At 36.5% G+C, this 21,250-nt stretch overlaps 1 protein-coding gene across 2 annotated transcripts in view; it reads left to right on the forward strand.

The window, feature by feature from the left end:
• The first annotated feature begins 8 nt into the window (after positions 1 to 8).
• Positions 9 to 21,250, forward strand: part of LOC113096334 (sodium-dependent phosphate transporter 2-like) — a 40,466-nt gene continuing 19,224 nt past the window's right edge. Inside the window, exon 1 of one of the 2 annotated variants that reach the window (XM_026261692.1) lies at positions 9 to 294. The gene's annotated coding sequence lies outside the window, so the exon portion shown is untranslated. The remainder of the gene's footprint in view (positions 295 to 21,250) is intronic. The other variant, XM_026261691.1, reaches the window with a different exon arrangement.

A 21,250-nucleotide genomic window follows, 5' to 3' on the forward strand; every position in this document is an offset into this window, starting at 1 on the left:
TTGGTTGATACTTGAGCTGAAGTGGGACAGGACGTTACATTGACAGGTTCTCCACTCGTTCTTTCCCGTTTTTTCTCCGTACACGGGAAGCTCCTGCCCCCTGATTCCTCAAGCGCCCGGATGCAGCTCACCAGTAACAGTCAGTGAGTCAGTCAGTCAGGACAAACATGGTCGCCAGAGCTGAAGGGAGCGTTTAGGAATCTCCGCGCTGAAATTCGCTTCATTACACGAGGTCTCTTATACTGATATCCGAAGCACGTTAAAGCCTCTCCAGAGGATTGGATTCTCTTCTCGGTGAGTAAGAGCTGTGTCATTGACCGCTGTCATGCCGTCGATAGTTCGTCAATGGATTAGATTCGCGCCACGGGGAATATCTCAAAACCACGCGCTCTGGAGCAGGAAAAGATTCGCTCTTTACTTTGTTACTCCTCAGTGCAGCTACTTATGGCTCTGAGGCGTGTTGATATTGTCTTTGAAGTGATCGTATAATAAAGATTTATTACGTGATTTTTCTCAGGGTCCGATTTGTGCGAGTCCACTGGTGTAATGCTGTACACCGCTTTGTATTAAGCACGGTGTTCGTTTTGTGTATATGACAAGGGTTTTGTCGATTAGCTATAAATTTGAATTCATATAACGTATATTAATATTTTGGTAGAGGTCGGACTAGGTAGGCAAGAGCCTGACGAGACAGACAGCAAACGGGCAGGCTGCAGTGATTTGAGACATACACGTGATTGTTACAGCATTTTGTTACTTAGAAGCACTTGTATTTAAATATGAAGATAATGGAGTTGTTTTCGAAGCTTGCCAGTTAACTACAGCTCTGTGTAAATGCTGCTTCATCGTAAAGCATGTGAAAACACCACATTTAATAACATGTTTTTACTCAAATCACCTCAAAACATCATTCGAGTGTTTGAAGTAAATCCCTCCGTGAGATGATGTGGCTTCACGGAATAAGGCACGCGATATATTTTATAGTAGAGATCGACCGATATGGGTTTTTCTATAGCCGATGCCGATGTTTAGAGGTCAGGGTCAGCCGATGGCCGATATGTGCTGCCGATTTTTAGGGCCGATATCTTGGAGTTTTCCCCTTGATTTGCATGCTAAAATGTCAGACTAATAATAAGTGGATGCACAACACATTTTTTCTAAACCTATCATAATTTATTGAGCACTGACTTGAACCATCTCTTCATTCATCTTAATTTAGTGCACTAAAATTAATAAACTGACCAAGTATTAAATATATAAAACAGGTAATATATATATATATATATGTCAATCATTTACATAAAAGTTTTAGAGCATTTACATTTATCAAGTAGAATTTTTCAAGTTTGTTGAAACATAAATGTAAACTTAAATATACATTTAAATAAATACAATTTTAGAAATAAAAATCAATTAAACTGAAAAATATAAAAAAATAAATATATAAAAAATAAATAACAGTAGTGCTGCAAAGACACTAGCAACCAGCATCATTTGTGTTTGGTATAAATGACACAGAACACCTAAAGTGCATTCTAATTTCGAACTTACATCGCAGTCTGTACATTATTAAAATAAAGTAGAGTCAACCAAACATTTAAAAAGTTACACTGGTCAGTTTAAATGCACCCTATACCGGTCCTCTCTGCTGTTATGCAAAGGACGTTTTTGCTCATGTGAAGAGGATGATTTTTCCGTCTAGTTTACATTAAAAAAAATATTATAGTTTAACATTCAGATACATTGCGAATATGGAAACATTTGGATATGTGCAGAACGAGACGTGAGCAATAACCTCCAAATACATCTAGTCAAACCCGCGCTCGCTCGTCCTCGTATGGACTTAGTGCACATGGCATAATATCTTCTTTTTAACATAATAATAAGGACTTCTCATCTCCCAGTCTGCTGTGATGAAGTGAGCAGTTATCATCACAGAGCTCTCCGTCCCCCTGGACGTCCACGTCTGTCGTCAGCGCAACAGAGGATGCTCGGGATAGTTCATCCACAACTTTTTTCTTCTCCTGTTCATAAAGATCTGGCACAATCTTTTCACTCTAACCTCTTTCCTTCATCATTATATCTGACAGGGAAGCCAAAATGCGCGGGGCGTTCAAGCTCCTCCGCTCGGCATTATCACTGAGTGTGGACTGAACATGCGCAACTTTTTTTTTTTTTCATAAATCAATCCGCGGGTCACGCGTATGCTGAACTGAAGATATTGATCTGAACGGATCACGGATCAATGATGATCCGTTGCACCACTACTATAGCAACAACGAGCACCACGAAACCATTTAAAGAGGCGCATTCAGCGGTCTCCTTGACAGAAAACATTCAGCAAAGTAAAATGATCTCAAACGTATGGCGTGCTCTCTTCATTTTATCAAACGATCATAATCACATTTATTCATTTTACAGTCCTGCTACTAGCATTTTATTAATACTAAAACCCCTTTAATTCAGGTGAGAAAGCTTTTTTCCAAGTGGCTTTTGCACATAATAATAATACCGCTGCAGACGCATTTTGCAGCATTAAGGTTATTGCTTGACCGTTAATTTAAACGACGATCGATCATGGAAATTATCAAATATTGACATCCCTAAATACAAATGAGTTGGATGGAAAACTGGTTATTGTCTGCATCAAACCATGCTTCCGAACACATGTGATTCACCGTTCTGGGCAGCTCCAGGACGTCTGTCTCTCAGAGCACGGTGCTGTCTGTGAGCGGGGCGGAGTAACGGAGCCCTCAATCACGCTGCAGTGTTTGTAAGAGCTGACAACTTCTCCACCCCATTTACAGAGTGAAATTCTCTGACTACCTTTATCTTGCAGGTCTGTTATTGAATCTTCCAAAAGCTTGCAGGGTCTTAACACAATGCAGGGTCTTAACTAGGGACGCAACAATACCATTTTTGCAGATCCGATACCATAAATTCTGAGTATCGGTATCTGCCGATACCAATCCAGTCTGATAATGGCACAGTAAAAAAAAAAAAAAAACTATTTAGAATTTGTATACTTCTCTGTGTTGAGCTGATAATCACTCTTTTGTGTGATAATTACAATCTACTATATGATTCTACAATACAATAATTTATATAAATCTACAATAATTTTATAAAATCTAATGAAATATTTTATTTACAAATATAAGGTGAATATGTCTAAAATCTGGTAAAATGTTACACATTGCTCTTTGTTTTGTTGTAAAATACATTCATGAAAAAAACAAGTAAATACACATATATATATATATATATATATATATATATATATATATATATATATATATATATGTGTATATATATATATATATATGTATATATGTATATATATATATATGTATATATATATGTATATGTGTGTATATATAAATACATTTCTTTCAAATACTTCCCCCTTAAAAGCGTGTGTAGCCACCTGATTCTGCCAGTCAGTGGCATAAAAGCAAAACACGGAGGTGAACCCTGGTTCAACACAGTGATGGCGCGTGAGTGGTGAGCCTTGAGTCTTCACTAAACTTTGTCAGTTGTATTCGTTTTATGGTTTGGACGTTCAAGCGATTAGACGATCCATCAGATGTGTATTATTATATCGAGCTACCATGTTCGCACAGCTGCATTGTGGCACGAAAACTCATAGCTGTGAAGATCACGTGCACAGAGGAACGCATTTGTCAGCACTGTCCTGTGATTTATCACTAAAGTATCTTAGAATCTCAAAACTTATTGTAGCATATTTTTCTACTTTTGAAGTAACTAAGTTATTTACAACCTCCAGCTTCACAATAATATAGAGATGGACTAATTCACACACGCAATTACTGGTGCTGTTTACCTTTTATTTATCTCTTACACCGAGTAATAATATGTAAGAAATGATTACGAACATAGATAAAATAACTGCTGATAGTGAGCTATGATCGTTCTTTCAATAGGAAAAAAATATCCCACCTTTAATAGACGATCTCAGGACAGTTTACAGGCCACTGCTGCATGTCGTCACAAAAGCTTATCATTTTCACGTGTTATTAAGCCTTGCCACTTGCAAATGTAACCATTCAAAAGACTTTAAAGCATTCAAACACAAGACGCAGAAAAGCTGAACTGAGTAGCTGGATAGTATGTTGGAAAAAAAAAACTGTCAGTTATGTCTTAAGTTAAAGTAAACAGTTGAGAAAAAAATCGTATGTGTTGTGTGTCATATTGGATGCATTCATTGTCTCTTAAAGTGACCGTGCCTAATAGGGCTTTAATAGGGCATTCTGGGACATGGCGGGAGTGTTGATGAACAAAAAAACAGAACGAACATACAAATTAAACACTTTAAAACAGGGCCCACTGGTACAACCTGAACCAGGGTCCCGAAAACCCCAACTATGGCCCTGTTTACAGTACAAACCTTGTAAGTGAACTATGAGGGCAAACAAACAAAACAGAAACAAAATAATCGTTCATTAATCATAATCGAGGTAAAATTTTCAGTTAATCAAGGTTTTGACTTTAGGCCATAATCGTCCAGACCTACCCATGTTAACAGATTGCAGCGTTCACACTGCACGAGGTTAGTTCCTTAAGACCCGTGGGATTGCTTGTGATAAAGATTTTAATGCAAAGAGAACAAGACTGTTTCTGTCGGTGATGCTTTAATTTTAAATATTTTCAATATCCTAACAAGAAAAGTAGGCTAATTATTGTGTTTAAATGTTTTGCCGCTTGCTTGATCAGCATATTATACAAAACTAGAAGTCAAATACAAGAACAATGCGTTGTTTATATTTCTTGTAGGGATGCACGATAATATCGGCACAATATCGGTATCGGCCGATAAAAGCTTAAAATGACCATTATCGGTATCGGCCGATATGAATATTTCTGCCGATGAGCCAAACCGATATTCTCCAAGTGAAATAATTGACCTGTTTTTCAGATGTGAATGTCTGTCTACATTTGTAAAATAATAAATTTATGGTAGAATCAGTACAGAAGAGATACATGGATTTCTCTTCAGTAAAATTAAAGTTTAAATATATCAGTATATATTTGTATATATATCGATATCGGTATCGGCATCGGCCAAAATTATTTTGAAAATATCGGCATATCGAATATCGGCCAAAATCCAATATCGTGCATCCCTAATTTCTTGAGTTTAAACTAATGTCTATGATTATGAAAGACTGTTACTTTTCTGTGATAAAAGACTCACAATGCTAAAAAAATAAAAAAATAATTTGTGCCAAAAAGAGGAGTCGGGTCTGTTGTTCGTGAAAATATGTTCTGAAAGATTCCTTAATAAGCTTTGTTCGGGATGTTTAACTACTTTAGGAGCCCTAAGGACTGCCATGGTGAAAACATCATTTGAAATCTCCTGAAATTTGCTACAGTATGTATGGGTCAGTGTTTTGATTGCAGAAGAGTTTGGCAAAGGTTTACTAACACACAATAAAACACAACTCCAGGTATATTTTTGATGAGGATATGACAATGCAAAATGGTTAAAATCTCTAAAAAGTCTATGTTGAATGACCCTTTATTAATAATTTACTTTTAAGACTAAAATATAAGTACATAAACCGATTAATCATAAAAATAATCGACATCATAATTTATTATCAAAATAATCGTTAGATGCAACCCTAATATTCATAGGAGAGTTTACAGTTGGTTCTTGATTGGGATATAGCATGAGAGATGGATCAGCAAAACAAGACTCTGAAATGATCTATTTAAATAGAATTCAAATATCCTGGAAATCCTTAACAGTGCTTGATTTCATTTAGAGGTATATTAGATTTCATTCCTTTTATGGACCTATAAAACAGACTTCACCTGCTGTTGAGGTCACATGTTTCTCCACATATTTGAAAGGGCAGAATGATGAATAATAATCAATGTAGTTTTGTCAAAAGACCCGGTACTTCGGTACCAATTCGGTACTAAAAAAATGTAAATGTGACGGTACCAGGTTTCTTTAAGTACCGGTAGTACCAAGGTCCCGTTCAAACCCGGTTCTTGACGCATACAGCGCTATGATTTCGGCGAAGCAGAAAATTAGGACGTAATCTCAAAATCCAGTCATGAAAATGAAACTATGAAAATATGAAAAAATGTCACAGAATTTGTCAAAGTTAGCATAAATTAATCAAATAATATCTCCATATGGACCAATATCGGTAAATGTTAAGCCGCAAAAGTTGTTTAAAATATGCATGTTCTGTGTGTCTTTGTGTGAATGATTGAATGGCAGAGACGTGCGGATTTGTTTACTACATAGACTGAAGCGCATGACGCTTGCATTAATTTCAGCATCTGAGCTTCAGAGTTCTCTCTCCATCAAGCGATCTGTACTTTTCGATTCATGGCAATGTACACACAGCGCACCTGTATTTGACGCTCTATAAACTGTGTGAAGGCGCACGACTCACCGTCGCTTACTCATACATGCAAAGAGAGAGAGAGCGAGAGTCTTACCACGCTGAATCGACACGCTACATGTAAACTATATTCTTTGTTTTTCCAGTAGTGGGCGGAGCTAATGCGCAAATGGCAATTTCATTGTATGGCGTTCATTTATTACCATCCCTGTTTTGATTTCAGCAAACCTAACGCATACAACGTGATTAAAATTCATCATGAACCCAGCAGCTCATCAATCAATGGTGCATTTTTATTTGTTAGTATGGTAGTAGAATTAGTAGCAGCATTATCTTTTAATAATTATGATCTATAACTATTTTTATTTTTTATTTTTTTTTACAGAAACCCTCAATGACCAAAAATGTTTTAATCATTACCACCAGCCTTAAGTTCAGTTAAAATGATAAATATGCATTCATTAAAAGTTCATTTTTTCATAAAGGCATTGTGCTACTAAATATTACTATTATTTAGTCAAATGTATTTGATACTGCCAGCACTGTTGAAAAAATTAATAAAACTTTATTTTTTAAAGAAATAAATCACAAAATATTTCTTCCATGTTTTAATTTTAATAGCAAATACCCTTTATTTACCAAAAATAAAATGTTTAAATTTCATAAATTAAGACTTTGAAATTAAATTTTGGTGAAACTTGATTACTGTTTTTAATAATTATATAACTTGTAGAAAAACTTTAAACACAATTGTAAAGAAGTATAAAGAATGGCATTGGTTTTATTTTTAGTGTTAAAAAGTTTAATTTTACAAAAAAAAAATGTAATTGGCATATTTTTGTGTTTTGCTTTGGTACCGAAGTTGGTACAGAGAACCGTGGATTTTCACTGGTATTGGTACCGAATACTGAAATTTTGATATCATGACAACACTAAATCAATGAATGCCTAAAAATCGATCATTAGATTCTGTATTAAACGTGTATGTGAATGTTTCTACACACATGCAGAGATGTCTTTAGAACGAGTATTTCATGGTGCATCATGTGCAGCAACATGTGTTTTGTGTACATATTGTAATAGGGTCAAACAGCAACAGTCTCTAGTGTTTATGTAGCCGGGCATACATTAGTTAAGTGTTGGGTTGTTAAACTTGAAAGATGGTCTGACTCTGATTCAAGCCAATTTGTCGTTTTTGGTCTTAGCGATTTATGAGTTTTATTAACAAAAGCTTTAGTTAACATTAACCAATGCAAAGTGAACAAACAGTTTGAACTTTAAAGGCAGTTCAAATATTATAGATGGGTGGGTGCTTTTCACCCACAGCATTTTATGTCCAATTCTCAACTGCAAAGGTGGCACAGATGAACTTCTGGAGTGGCACTGAAGTGTCGTTACACCGATTAAGTGCTGCTCAGAGCTGGCATTTACACAGCAAGTACAACTGTATACTAGCAGGGGCTGAAGTGAAATCGAGCAGGCATGATTTAATCCTTAATTTAACTGTGTAAAGAAGATGCCTTAAGCAATTATACTTTTTAGATTTTAGTTTTAGATCTCTATCAAATATGGCAAATTTACACTCCAAAGATAGATCAGAAGAACTTCTGAAGTGGCATTTAGGTGTCTTTCTTTACACACACAGTTTAATACTATTTGTCAGAGGTTTTTAGACAGCAATCACAGAGTGGGTCAGAGCTGGCATAATTTAATCTGACTTTAATACAGCATTTTATTAGAGCTGAAACAACGAATCGATTTAATCGATTAAAATCGATTATTAAAATAGTTGTCAACTAATTTAGTAATCGATTCGTCGCGAAATAAATTTTATTTGCCATAAGCAGCTCATTTCGTGCATATTTCAAATCTGCGGTGAGCAAAGTGTGGCAGTAATGAGCCACCGGAGGTTTTACTCAGCCAGTACAGCAGGTGAAGTAGCGAATAGCCAATAGCTGGCCTCGTTTTATGTCACGTGCTTCCCGAACAGCGTCTCTGCAGCATTCAGCGGGAAGTGGGAGTACTTTACTTTGAGCCTTTAAAATGAAGAGTAACCTGTAAACTCTGCACTACTGAACTGTTTAAGGGGCCGTTCACATATCGTGTCTTTTGCGTGCTCAAGTTCGCTATTTCCTATGTAGGCGCGCAGTATGCACTCTCATAATGGAAGCGACGCGGTCGCGACACGCACGCGGTGCGATGCGCCCGTTTTTCCAGGCGCGTCCACACCGCATCCATTTATCCTTTGCTGAAATTTCCGGGTCTTCATGGAGAGGGCACGTCATGGAGAGAGCACGTCATGGTTGCTTAGCAAAGGCAGACGCCTCAGGGGTGCTTCTGCCCGAGCGCTTTGGAAAGAAGGAGAAAGCGGCGCGACTAGCGTTTTCCACGCGTTTTTAGGTGCGATATGTGAACGGCCCCTAAGAATTTTATTTGTGCAGATTCTCCAGTACAAGGTTGTTTGCAAATGTTTAGTCGTAAAAGCTGATAACATTGCTTTTTAACAGTTAACATTTAAAGCTTTACAAACATGTCATGTGATCAGTTTGTCGTTTACCAGTTCATAATTCAGACTTGCAGCCTAATTATGACTGAATGAGAGAGGTAAATGTTTGAGTATATTTAAAATGCACTTCTTTTCTAAGTATTCACTGCTCTTTTTCACACAGCAGGTTTTTTTGTGTGTGTCCCAATTTTTTTTTTCTGGACAACCTTCTGATGGATTTTACTTTAAAATGTGAGTTCCATTCAGGTTTCATGCCATTGGCACTTTTTTTTCGAAGGATTGTTTACAATTTCACAGCATAAGCTATAAAGCTTTTTCCCAGTAAATAATAAAATACAATGCACTGCAATTTTATTCTGTTTTATCCTTATACTTCGTGAAAATATGTTCTCAAAGATTCCTTAAGCTTTGTTTGGGATGTTAAACTACTTTAGGAGCTCTAAGGACTGCCATGGTGAAAACAATATTTGAAATCCTTGTGAATTTTGCTAGAGTATGGATCAGTGTTTTGATTGCAGAAGAGTTCGACAAAGGATTACTAACATAATAAAACAACTCCAGGTATATTTTTGATGAGGATATGACAATGCAAAATGGTTAAAATCTCTTAAAAATCTATGCTGAATGATAAATACCCTTTATTAATAATTTACTTGGGGGAAAAATGGAAAAAACTAAAATATAAGTACATAAACCGATTAATCGATTAATCGTAAAAATAATCGACAGATTAATCGATTATCAAAATAATCGTTAGTTGCAGCCCTACATTTTATACAACATCTTTACACTGAATTCCAAGCAGACATGCATGCACGGAGCAGGCTGTGAAAAGACACTTCAGTAGATTTCATATGGGAAAATGTTTTGCATTTCGATCAAATATTAAATTTAAAGATTTTATTTACATTTTAATTGTATATTAATTTCTTATTTTTAGCGTGAGTTTAACTTTTGAGGCTGATAATGTAAAAAAATATATATATTTGTTTAAGGGACAGTTTGATAGTGGTTTGTTATACCTTGAATTAAGAAATGAGACCGTGCTTTCCACAATACCGAAGTGAATTACCCATCTTCCATGTCCCCTGTTGCTGTTCTCACAATACTTTACATACGCTCTCTCTCTCTAAGCTTTGATGCCAGTACTCACAACACAGCCTTGTGTGTATCCCCGACAACATTTGGACCTTCGGTTGGCATTCTCAAAGAAAGGCACATTGCCCATTTACCGTGCCCAATGCAGCACTAAAGGAACAGTAAGTCATTGATATGTCTGAGGAACTGCTCTTTAAACACAATGACTTATTCTCTGTAAAGGGACATGACGGTGCTGTGAAGATGTTGGAACAGGTTATGGTACTGTTTGTAGCACAACGTTGTGGCTGAATTCCCACCTAAGAGACATTTAAACAACAACAAAAAAATAACATGACAAATGGGAGGAGCTGACCACATTAGTCTCTCATTGTTTATGAAATAGCGAAGTTCTGACATTTCTTTTTAAGCAAGAATGTGGAACGTTGTGTTGAACGTTTGGCGCGTTGACATGAAGTCATTGACTCCATTAAGCTATCATGAGGATGAATGGGTTTTTGAATGAATTGCTGTGGCTCAATTTATGACCAGGTTAAGTGGTGTAAAAAGTTTTGTAGTTGTTACAAAATGAAACATGGTTGTTTAGGTTCTTGCACATTCTTGTTTAGGTTTTGAGTAACTCTAATTATGCCCTCCTATAAATTATTTGGAGGATCCACAGAGCCTAACCTTGCTGCTGTTTACTTAAGGTAACAGGAGGAAGAAAAGAAACGGCCTGTACATGCCCTCCTGACCATTAAACAAGTTTGTGCTTTGTGTTTGTACTTTAGTGTGTGTAAAGGACTGAAGAACTCTTTTAGTCACATGGAAATACATGGCTGCTTCTTGTTGTCTGGCTGTCACTCCTCGGCAACTGGCACCAGTCCCAGATGACACTGTAGGACTGCATGCTAACTGGGGAAATGGGTGAAAATTTCAGACTTGTCAGTAAATAGTGTGCAGCTCTATCATCAGTCTGTCATCACTGAATCTTTTAGTGGTGAGATTGCACAATTGTGAGAAAAAAAAAATCTGCCTGATGCATCGAGATAAAATGTAGGTCTATAACCAAAGTCATCATGACTGTAGTTCTCATTTCTCTTGGTATGTTAGTATAAGGTACAAAGACAGGTCGACAGTAGCCATGGGCTGCCTCTAGTGCACTAGTTGTTGCTGTAGGCACTGTCACTGCGCAGTAAGAAAGAACTTAATATTGTCAAATATGAGAAAATCTCACCGAAATGACCAGCAGACTTGCAGATGTTTTAAAAGAGAGCTCTTCCCTCCTTCAGGGTGTAAGCAAGAATGTTTGAAATAAAGCTTTCATCAGAAGGAGCTGAAGAAAAAAAAACCTACAAACATGTTTTATTATTATTATTATTTTTTTATCTAAGAGTTAAAGACACCATGAAATGAAAATGTAAATTGTGGGGCTTTTAGTCTGTGTGTGACTGTTAGCTTAAAGGTTTAATTTAAGCTAGTCTACTTCTAAAAGATGACTAAACATTAAATAATAATAATAATAATAATAAACGTGTTGTTCCATGCAAATGTTGCATGCATTTTATTATTCAAATATAGTCTTACATTCTTGCATTATATTATTGATATTAATATTTGAGATATCAGTTTGCCTATGTAATGGACATTGGTTATGATCATCTTTGAAATCTCCTTTAAAGACCATATTTAACAAAGCACACACAAAAGACTTAAACAGGAAGCAACACAACCCATTTTACACAATACAGAAGTTTGTTGCATGTAACTTTTCCCTTTTTTTTCTTTTTTTAAGTTAACAATATAAAATTGCCCCTACAGTGCCACTTTTTTGAATATAGATTTGACCCTTTAATAAGACTTTATTTCTGTACAGTTATCAGACACCTACACCTTTTAACCTTAAGCCCCCCCCCCAAAAAAAAAAAACTATATATATATTTATTATTTTCTTTTCTTGATAAGAACATGTAAAAAAAAAAAGAATAAAAAAAAGGCCTATACATACATCTGCATTTCATCCATGACTAGTATCATAGCATTTTAGCTCCACACCAGAAAAACATGGTTCATTGCCATATAAAAAAAAAATGACAAGCCCTTTTGGTATACCTCACATCTTTAAGAGTAAATATGCCGACACTAGAAGAAAACTGCACTTATCAAAGCCATTTCATGGGGTCTTTAATTATAAATTAGTAGGCATAATAGTAGCACAAGGCCTTTTCATTGGCATTTCCTAATCAACCACAGGTCTTAATTTGGACATTTATCACACTGTGAGCTGTGTGGTTTCATGACATTTAACAGTGTAACACCTAAGCTTTCCAATGCGCTCAAACTGGGAAACGTGAATGGGAGCCTCTAAAATAATATTTTCCATAAAGCGTGCACTAAAGCACTTAATACTCATGCCCGAACCACACAGACAGAAAAGACCATCTAAAAATCTCAAATTACGGCTTGGCACTCATGGAGGAGTGGTTTGCAGTTGAGGGTGTCTGTGTGCATTTTGTTCCTGTTCGTATTCCAGTGAGGGTGTTTTGTATGTATTACAGTTGATGATAGAATATGTGCATGGACAGCTGGTTGCTCTTTTCTCTGAACAGCCTCATGTGTCACGACTATTTCCAGCACCCTAGGGTCCGCTTAGGAAGTGATCACCCTGCTATCAGTGCAAAAGCAGCTATTGGCAGATATCTGAAACCATCAATGTCTGTTCGGGGGTTATAATATAGTGAAGCGTCATTGTTGACTTTGAGCACTTCTTTGATGTAGGAGTCTGTCACGGCCTTAATATATAAAGTCTGAAAACATGATGAAAAACATGCTTGTGAATCTTTGATTGATTTGATCCATGATATTCATATTGATTTAGAATTTAAATTAATTTATTTTACGTAAATAACTGGCCGCCATCGCTTATGAATTAAAATATAGTAATATTTATTACTATGAATATTTTATTATTATTTAAAATGTTTCAAGATTGATGCAGTTCACTTAACAGGATTTTTGTATTGAATACATAATTTATTTATCATTCCACCTCTGAGAAAATGCAGGTGTTGCACTGCATCAGTCCAATAGAATTTCATTAATAAGCTAATCCATTGAAAAAAAGTGTCTCACACAGCTCCGGCCTCCGGGGGGGTGAATAAAGGCCTCCTGTAGTGAATCAATGCGTTTTGTAAAACATATCCATATTCAAAACTTTATAATCACTTGAATCTAGCTTGTGCTCACTGTTGTAAAACAAACAATTAGTGACCATTGTTTTGTTTTGATCTCTACACAGCGTTTCTGCTTGGGTCACTTCTGAGCAGCACATGAGCAAAGCTGACCTCATACACTATTCCCCCGAAACTGCTTCATTTACAACAGTGAGCACAAGCTAGATTCAAGTGATTATTTTTCGAATATGGATATTTTCATATAGATTGGCTACGGAGGCCTTTGTTCACCCCCTGGAGCTGTGTGAGATTTTTTTTAAATTTTTTTTTAATGGATGTGATTTTTATTAAACTTCTGATGCAGTGCAACACCCGCTGATTGCTGAATGGCATCAAATGGCTTGAAAGATCAAAGACAATTTTTAAAATTACTCCAACTGGATTCATCTGAAAGAAGAAAGTCATATACACCTATGATGTCTTCATGGTGAGTCAATTATGGCCTAATTTTAATTTTGGGATGAACTAACCCTTTAAGTTAATATTTAAATACTAAGTAATGTATAATTTAACACAGTTAAATGTAATTTTTATCCAATTTTAAAAATAATATTTGCTGATTCTACAGTTTGTATGTTATAATGCCTTATTTTGCTTTTAGCATTTAAAATTTAATAGAATGGAATACAGAATGGAATATATAATGGCAGTATCAGCCAGAATATTAAAATGAATACATCCCTGTTGAAAAATGAAACCGGAGAGTCATTTGTAATGTCATCTTATCTGACACAATGGACACTGTGAACATTGTAAACACACAGGCTGTTATTCTGTGGTTTTCAGTCTATTTCCTCAGCTCAAAAAGGGAAGAGAAGGTCAAGTTGTTTTATTGCATTCTGCGCGTGTCATTTGTTTGTTTACAGATTTCAGACTAACCGTATATTATTTCCAGTGATGCCCGAGACCACAAAGACTTGTTTAGAGGATCTTGGTGCTACAGGACACAAGTTGATAAAGCACAAGTTGATAAAAGTGTTGTGTTTCCGAACACTGTGTGATGTGCTGCCGGTATTGTGGTTAGACTATGAGAGTGATGAGTCCCAGAATTGCTTCTGACAGGCTGTCATCCCCTTCTGATGGCGCATGTTGGAGAGAGTACTCCTTTAACTGCAGCCATCACCTATAGCTACTGTCTCTGCACCGGATGAATGATTGTTACTGGAGGCTTGGCTATTTTAAGGACTGAGAGATGGATGGAGTGAATCAGCTCGGGGCTGCAGACATCCCTCAAGTGTCAGCGGCGTGGGGCAGTCGGTGATGTGCTGGGGAGGGTTAGTCGGTCTTAATGTTCTCTGGCTTTTGTTTTTGTCTGAGTATTCAGAACAAGAGAGGTGGATGGAGGGGGCACATGGTCATGATATCATCATCATGAAAGCACTGATTGTTCCAAACACTGCAAGAAAGAAAGAAAGAAAGAGAAAAAAAAAAGAAAGGGAGGGAGGCAAAAAACAGCTAGTAAATGTTTCTGTGTGTAGGGCAGACTTGGAGTTTCTATTTGGTGTGTTTATGTATATGTGCTCACATATAAACATGTTTCACAGGCAATATTCAAAGTGGCAGGGAGTATCTTGTGTGGCCAGCAACTGCTGTGAGCATCTCATCCTCATGGACTGCACTAGATTTGCCAGTTCTAGCTGTGAGATGTTACTCCACTCTTCCACCAAGGCACTTAAAAGTTCCTGGACATTTCTTGGGGGGACGAGTGGATACATGTGGTTTCATTCCTTTCTTCCTGTAGCTTATGGATCTCACATTACAGACCTTGGCCACTTCTGCAGTCAGTAAGCGTCCTTGCAATAGTCAAGTCAACTTTATTTATATAGCGTTTTACACAAAAGAGATAATTTCAAAGCAACTGAACAACAATAATTAGGAGAACACTGTGTCAATAATGAAAAATGACAGTTAAAGGCAGTTCATCATTGAACTCAGTGAGGTCATCATGCAGCTCAATTCAGTTTAAATAGTATCTGTGCAATCATTTGCAATCAAGTAAACAATATCGCTATAAATGAAGTGTCCCCAATTAAACAAGCCAGAGGTGACAGCGGCAAGGAACCAAAACAACATCTGTGGCAGAATGGAGAAAAAACCTTGCGAGAAATCAGGCTCAGTTGGGGGGCCAGTTCTCCTCTGACCAGATGAAACCAGAAGTTCAATTCCTGGCTGCAGCAAAATCAAACTGTGCAGAAGAATCATCCGTTTCCTGGTCTTTCCAGGTCTTTACAGGGGATCTTTCTCTGGGGCTCATCTAGTTGTCCTGGTCTCCGCTGTCTTTAAAATGAAAAAAGAAAATTATATGAAAAATATCGGATATCAGCAAAGATCCAATATCGTGCATCCCTACCAATAATCCATAAGACTGAAAAGTCATGCAAAAAAACAAAAAAAACAAATTCATTGGTCGAAAGGTGTGGGAGCCCTACATAATGAGGACATTTGAAACCAGATGCCACTTTATTGTTCACTGCTGAGGAGATTACTGTGAGAATCATTCATCTGTCAGTCCTTCCTTTCTTAAAAGACAGCAGCCATTCTAGGAACCTGAAGTGCAAATTAACATGCACAATGATGTATATGTACAACAAGCCTTTTTAGCTTAGGTTGTACTTGTATTGTCCAGCTAATAATAATAAGATGAAGAAGAAGAATAGATGATGATTATAATAATTGTTACTACTACTACTACTAATAATAATAACTGATATTATTCTTATAATTTATATATCTATTGTTATTATTATTATTATTTGGTTTGCTCTTATATGTATTGTTAAAATATGTATGGAATAAAATTATTTTCCTGTGTATCTATACGAATGAGCTTACCTGCTTGTCACTGAATCTCTTGTCAAGGGAGCTTGCATATCCTATAATATTGACATATTTTATACTATTGTTTGTCTGCTGCTCCACCCTGAGGTGAGATAATTATGTGTGGTTTTATTTTAAATTTTTTCTCTTCCGTTTGATTGTGTGTATTTGATACTACATGCCTTTAGAGAAACATAATGCAGATATAATGGAGACAGCAGTCAGAGTATAAACCACAGAATGTCCTTGGTGTGACTGCATGCCTTTTCCTGACTGTTGGAAATGGTTTACCCACCCCTCCTTCTCTCTCCCTGCTCTAACTGGCTTGATCTCCCCGTCACTCCTTCTTCCCATGGTGCGTTCGCCAATCAGATCCACCGCTCACATTTAATGCGTGTATGATTGGCTGGCAGCCTGTGATGCTGCTGCCTCTGTTTAAGAAGCAGTCTAGACTGCAGTGACAGGTCTTTCAGTGAGAATCGAGCTGCTGTTGTCCTGCAGCACGTCTAACTTTCATCTGGCAATTTCTTATTCTACATCTTACAGAACATTGTGATCTTTTCTTTGTCTGAATCCATTCACCGGTCTCGTTGCTCCTCTTTCACTGTCATAAGTCAGCACATCAGCTGAGCCGTTTCCGTTTCATTCATGATCCCTTACGTTTAATCTCCCATTTCTCCAATCGTCTTCTAACCCCACTTTTCAAAAAGGTTCTGTATGGGCCTCATATATTGGACAGGTCTCTTGTCAAAGGGGAATGCTTTGTAAAAACTAGCCAGAATACATTGTTATTATTATGCATGAAGGGACCACACGCATCTCTCTTCCTGTGTTTAGCAATCGAATTATTAGCTGAATGATTTTTATATGCAAATGAGTTAGTATCATGCTGATATTCATCTCCTAGTTCTTGTTTTGTGGCTTAGGGGATTATATTGATGAAAATCCCACAGTGTAATAGTTTTCTGGATTTTTTTTAATATCCATGTAAAGCTGTGACGTGCATAATGAACCATTGATCCAGAGAGTTTACTAGAGTTTTTACATCAAAATGTACATGAAATATATTGTTGGCAATTTAAATTTGTGTTTTGTTACTACTGTTGATGTATGGGCACTTAAAGGTACAGTTCATCCAAATATACACATTCTGTCAATCTTTACTCACCCTCATGTTGATTCTAACCTGTTTGACTTTCTTCTGTGAAACACAAAATGTATTTAGCAATTTTTATTTCCTTGTTTCCTCTATACAATGGATGTCAGTAGTGACCAAATACTAATTAGCAGAAGAAAGACATTGACAAAGGTTTGGAACAATGTAAGGGTAAGTAAATGATGACAGAATCTTAATTTTTGGGTGAAATCTCCCTTTAAGTAGGTCTTGAAAAGTAGCCGTTATTCTTGTCTGAGACTGATTGCATTTCTCACATTTAAAAAAAGGGAAAACGTATAATAATAATAATATAATAAATTGTTGATATCAGTTTAATCTTTTTGAAAAAGGTGATTGTTTTCTCTTAACATGAGTCAATTCCACAACAGTAGGAGTAATAGGCTATGACAGGAGCTGTCAGCAAATGAATCACTAAAGCTGTTTCACAGATTTCTTAAGAGCTGAAGAGCCAAAAACCAATAGACCTCAAATATCAGAGAGCAGCAGAAGCATCCAATTTCATTCAAAATGTCTCAGCTTATCGCCCTGTCCCGATGTCACATGGAGGTATCAGTCTTTTGGCTTTGCATCAGTTTTCACAAAATGTTTCGTAACCATTTAGTTCTAAAATGCAGTCTTCTTTAAAATCCAGTGCTGTTGTTTAGTATGTTAGAAACATAGAAATCTCAAGTGCTTTATTTCCTGAAAAACCCACAACCATTGCTTGAATGGTCTCATTTAGATGTTTATCGATTTAGCATTGCTTTATGCAGTTAATGTTCAGCTGTACATATCATTTACACACACACACGCATTTATATATCACGATACAGCAATTCTGTGATAATCTATATGTTGCTAGACATTCCTATAATGATGCATCACAATATCTGTCTCACTTTGAAAACAAAATGCAGGTTTTCTCTTTTTAGAGAGAAAGATAGTAGTACATTGACAACTTTTAAAATACTAGAAATCAACTATAAATCTAATGGTCTAAAGCAAGAGGTTCTGAAAATTAAAATGTTCATAATCTTGTAAAAAAAATATATCACACATGAATAAATCTGTATATATTAAGTGATTTAATTTAGGGATGCACGATCATGGTTTTTCATGGCCGATACCAATTTTTTTTTAAAAGCAAACTGGCCGATACCGATTTTTGTTTTTATCTTTAAGCAACAAACAAGATAGAAGTAAAGTGTGCATAAACAGATGTTTATTTGTTATTTACTAGGCCAAACTGGCTTTTGGCTATTGAAAACAATAACCGTAACCATTTGAAATTAACAGCAGTAACTGCACAGTAAGGGTTAGCCTACATTCAATACAAACATAGATGGTATAGACATCAGCATTTAGCTTTTGTTTTTGTATTGGGTTGAAACTACATAGAACTGTCCTTATATCAAAAGATTAACTGTAACCATGTGAAATTAAAGGCAACAACACAATCAACATACATTAAATAAGATGTATCTCATTCAGCATTCAGTATTTTAGTCTTTACCAGTTAGACTAAATAAAAGTATGCTACATAAATGATTGCAAAATGTTAAAATCAAATTATGTTGGTGCGAATAAAACAAAGATGCAAAGTACATGTATTTCATTCTTTCAATAAAAAAATAAATAAATTGAGGTAATGATTAGGGATGCACGATAATATCGGCACAACATCGGTATCGGCCGATAAAAGCTTAAAATTACCATCATCGGTATCGGCCGATATGAATATTTCTGCCGATGAGCCAAACCGATATTCTCCAAGTGAATTAATTGACCTGTTTTTCAGGTGTGAATGTCTGTCTACATTTGTAAAATAATACATTTATGGTAGAATCAGTACAGAAGAGATACATGGATTTCTCTTCAGTAAAATTAAAGTTTAAATATATCAGGCGAAAATGTTTATATATATCGGTATCGGTATCGGCATCGGCCAAAATTGAAAATATCGGCATATCGAATATCGTCCAAAATCCAATATCGTGCATCCCTAGTAATGATTAACATCTACCGTAATTCCTCAAATAAAACCCGGGGCTTTTATTTACCTGAACTGCAGAAGGTAACAGGCTTTTATTTTAAGCAGGCTTTTATTAGAGGCAGGCCTTTATTTCTAATTTCTAATTGTTTTAAATAACCAGTTTTAAATTAAAAGCGATAGCGTTCTAGTGGACAGAGATCATAACATTAGCACAGAATCAGTTCAGAATCAATCACCAAAAGAATCAGTTTGGTTCAGACACGCTCTGTGTCAGTCTGCTTCACGCTGAATCACGCATGCGCAGTAGCATCAGCTCCTCGGTTCTCGAATCGGATGCGTCCGACAGAAACGATTCTCGGTTCAGTGTGGGCCGTTCACATATCGCACCTAAAAACGTGTGGAATACCGCACACCTACATTGGAAATAACGAACTTGAGCACAGAAGACGCGATATGTGAACAGCCCCTAAGTGACTGGTGATCCAAAAACCGATGCAACCGGTTCTTGAGAATGAAAAACGCTCCACTAGTGGGCGTGTACATTCGTTATCTGGCTCAGCTGAACAAATTTTCCCCCCACCTTTATTTAAGACCGGTCTTTTTGTACATTTTATTACAAGTTGGCCAACAGTGCCTTTTAAGTAAATACAATATCAGCATAATTTTTTATATTGGCTAATGCCGATTTTGGAGGCCGATAGTGATAATGTCCTGATGGTATCGTTCAAACCCAATAAAAAATGAATAAATAAAAAGGTTTACCTGAAAAATGTGTTCTGTCTGATTTATTGCCCTATCAATATTTTGTCCCACTCCTATTTCAAATTAATAGTAACATTATTTTACTGTCACTTGACAGTTGACTTTTTGATCAATTTAATGCATCATTGCTGAAAGAAAACCCAAACTCCTTAACCCTAAAGTAAATATTGATTAATATAATTTATATGTATTCAATATCTTTTCCATATATAGGTTTTTAACAGCCCTCCAGTTGGGATGCAACTTTTATTTTAATGTCATCGCATGTGTCATCATTTTTGCGTACAGCCTGTGCTAGTTGGGCTGCGTGAGCTGTCCTCAGGCTGTATGTTGTACTTGACATGCTCTTTACACAGGTATATATTAGGTTAGTTTTATTCATAGGTGAAATGTATGATATCTGCACCTGGTTGAATTGGAAAAATGACAGTTTCAGACATTATTCCACCCATTTTTCTCACATCTAAACCAAGGGTGACTTAAAACATAAATATGACTTCTGTACAAACCATCCTTTGTGACAAAGTCAGCAACCACGTGATGTTTGATATGTGAGGTGTTGACATTCACGTGACTATTGCACACAATTAGTAAATACCCTGAGCATGTATTAGTCTGGCTTTCTCTCTGTTTACATTTAATTCCCTTTAAACAACAGGCTTAGTGAAGTGAAAGAATTTGTGCTGTTGTCCCCCCTCTGAGTCGACTTTGGTATCACTGAGCAGTGATTTTACACCCACTACATTGCAGGTTTGGCCTGTGGTTAGGAGGGATGCCCTGTAATTCTACAGGTGATGGTTTTGACGTAACTATACGATCATATACTGTGTCTTTGTAATGCTTCAAAGTCCATTCAGTCATCAGCTGTTGACTGATGCTCTAAATACTGTACTGTCCCCCCGTGGTTTGGGATCAGTCGTTCCAATAAACAGGACTGATCAGATTTCACAGAGCACATAGTGGCCCATTTACAGACCTGCCGTTTTCCAATGAATTTGACCCACTAAGATTCTTAGAGTGGGGAAAGCAGGAAGCGAGGAGGCTGTAAGCAGGTATTAGGGGCTGCGACTGCACAGTGTTGCACAGTGCAGCTGAAACACGACTAGCTGTACTGCTTCGGCTCGGTGGAAGACTAAAATCTGAATTACTGCGATGTTACATTCTGTTGTGGACGTACACTTTTAGTCACGTTGTGTCCTGGGCACACCTGAATGCTTCGCCCTTGGTGTCGTGTAAGATGGCCAGTTAATGTAAGTGCTTAAGTGTTTGTTTTTAGCCTGTTTTATGTAATGCTATTTGATGTTTTATTTCAAACCTTGAAAT

This window comes from Carassius auratus, unplaced genomic scaffold (assembly GCF_003368295.1).
Source record: "Carassius auratus strain Wakin unplaced genomic scaffold, ASM336829v1 scaf_tig00215912, whole genome shotgun sequence".
In the NCBI taxonomy this organism is placed as follows: Eukaryota; Metazoa; Chordata; class Actinopteri; order Cypriniformes; family Cyprinidae; genus Carassius; species Carassius auratus.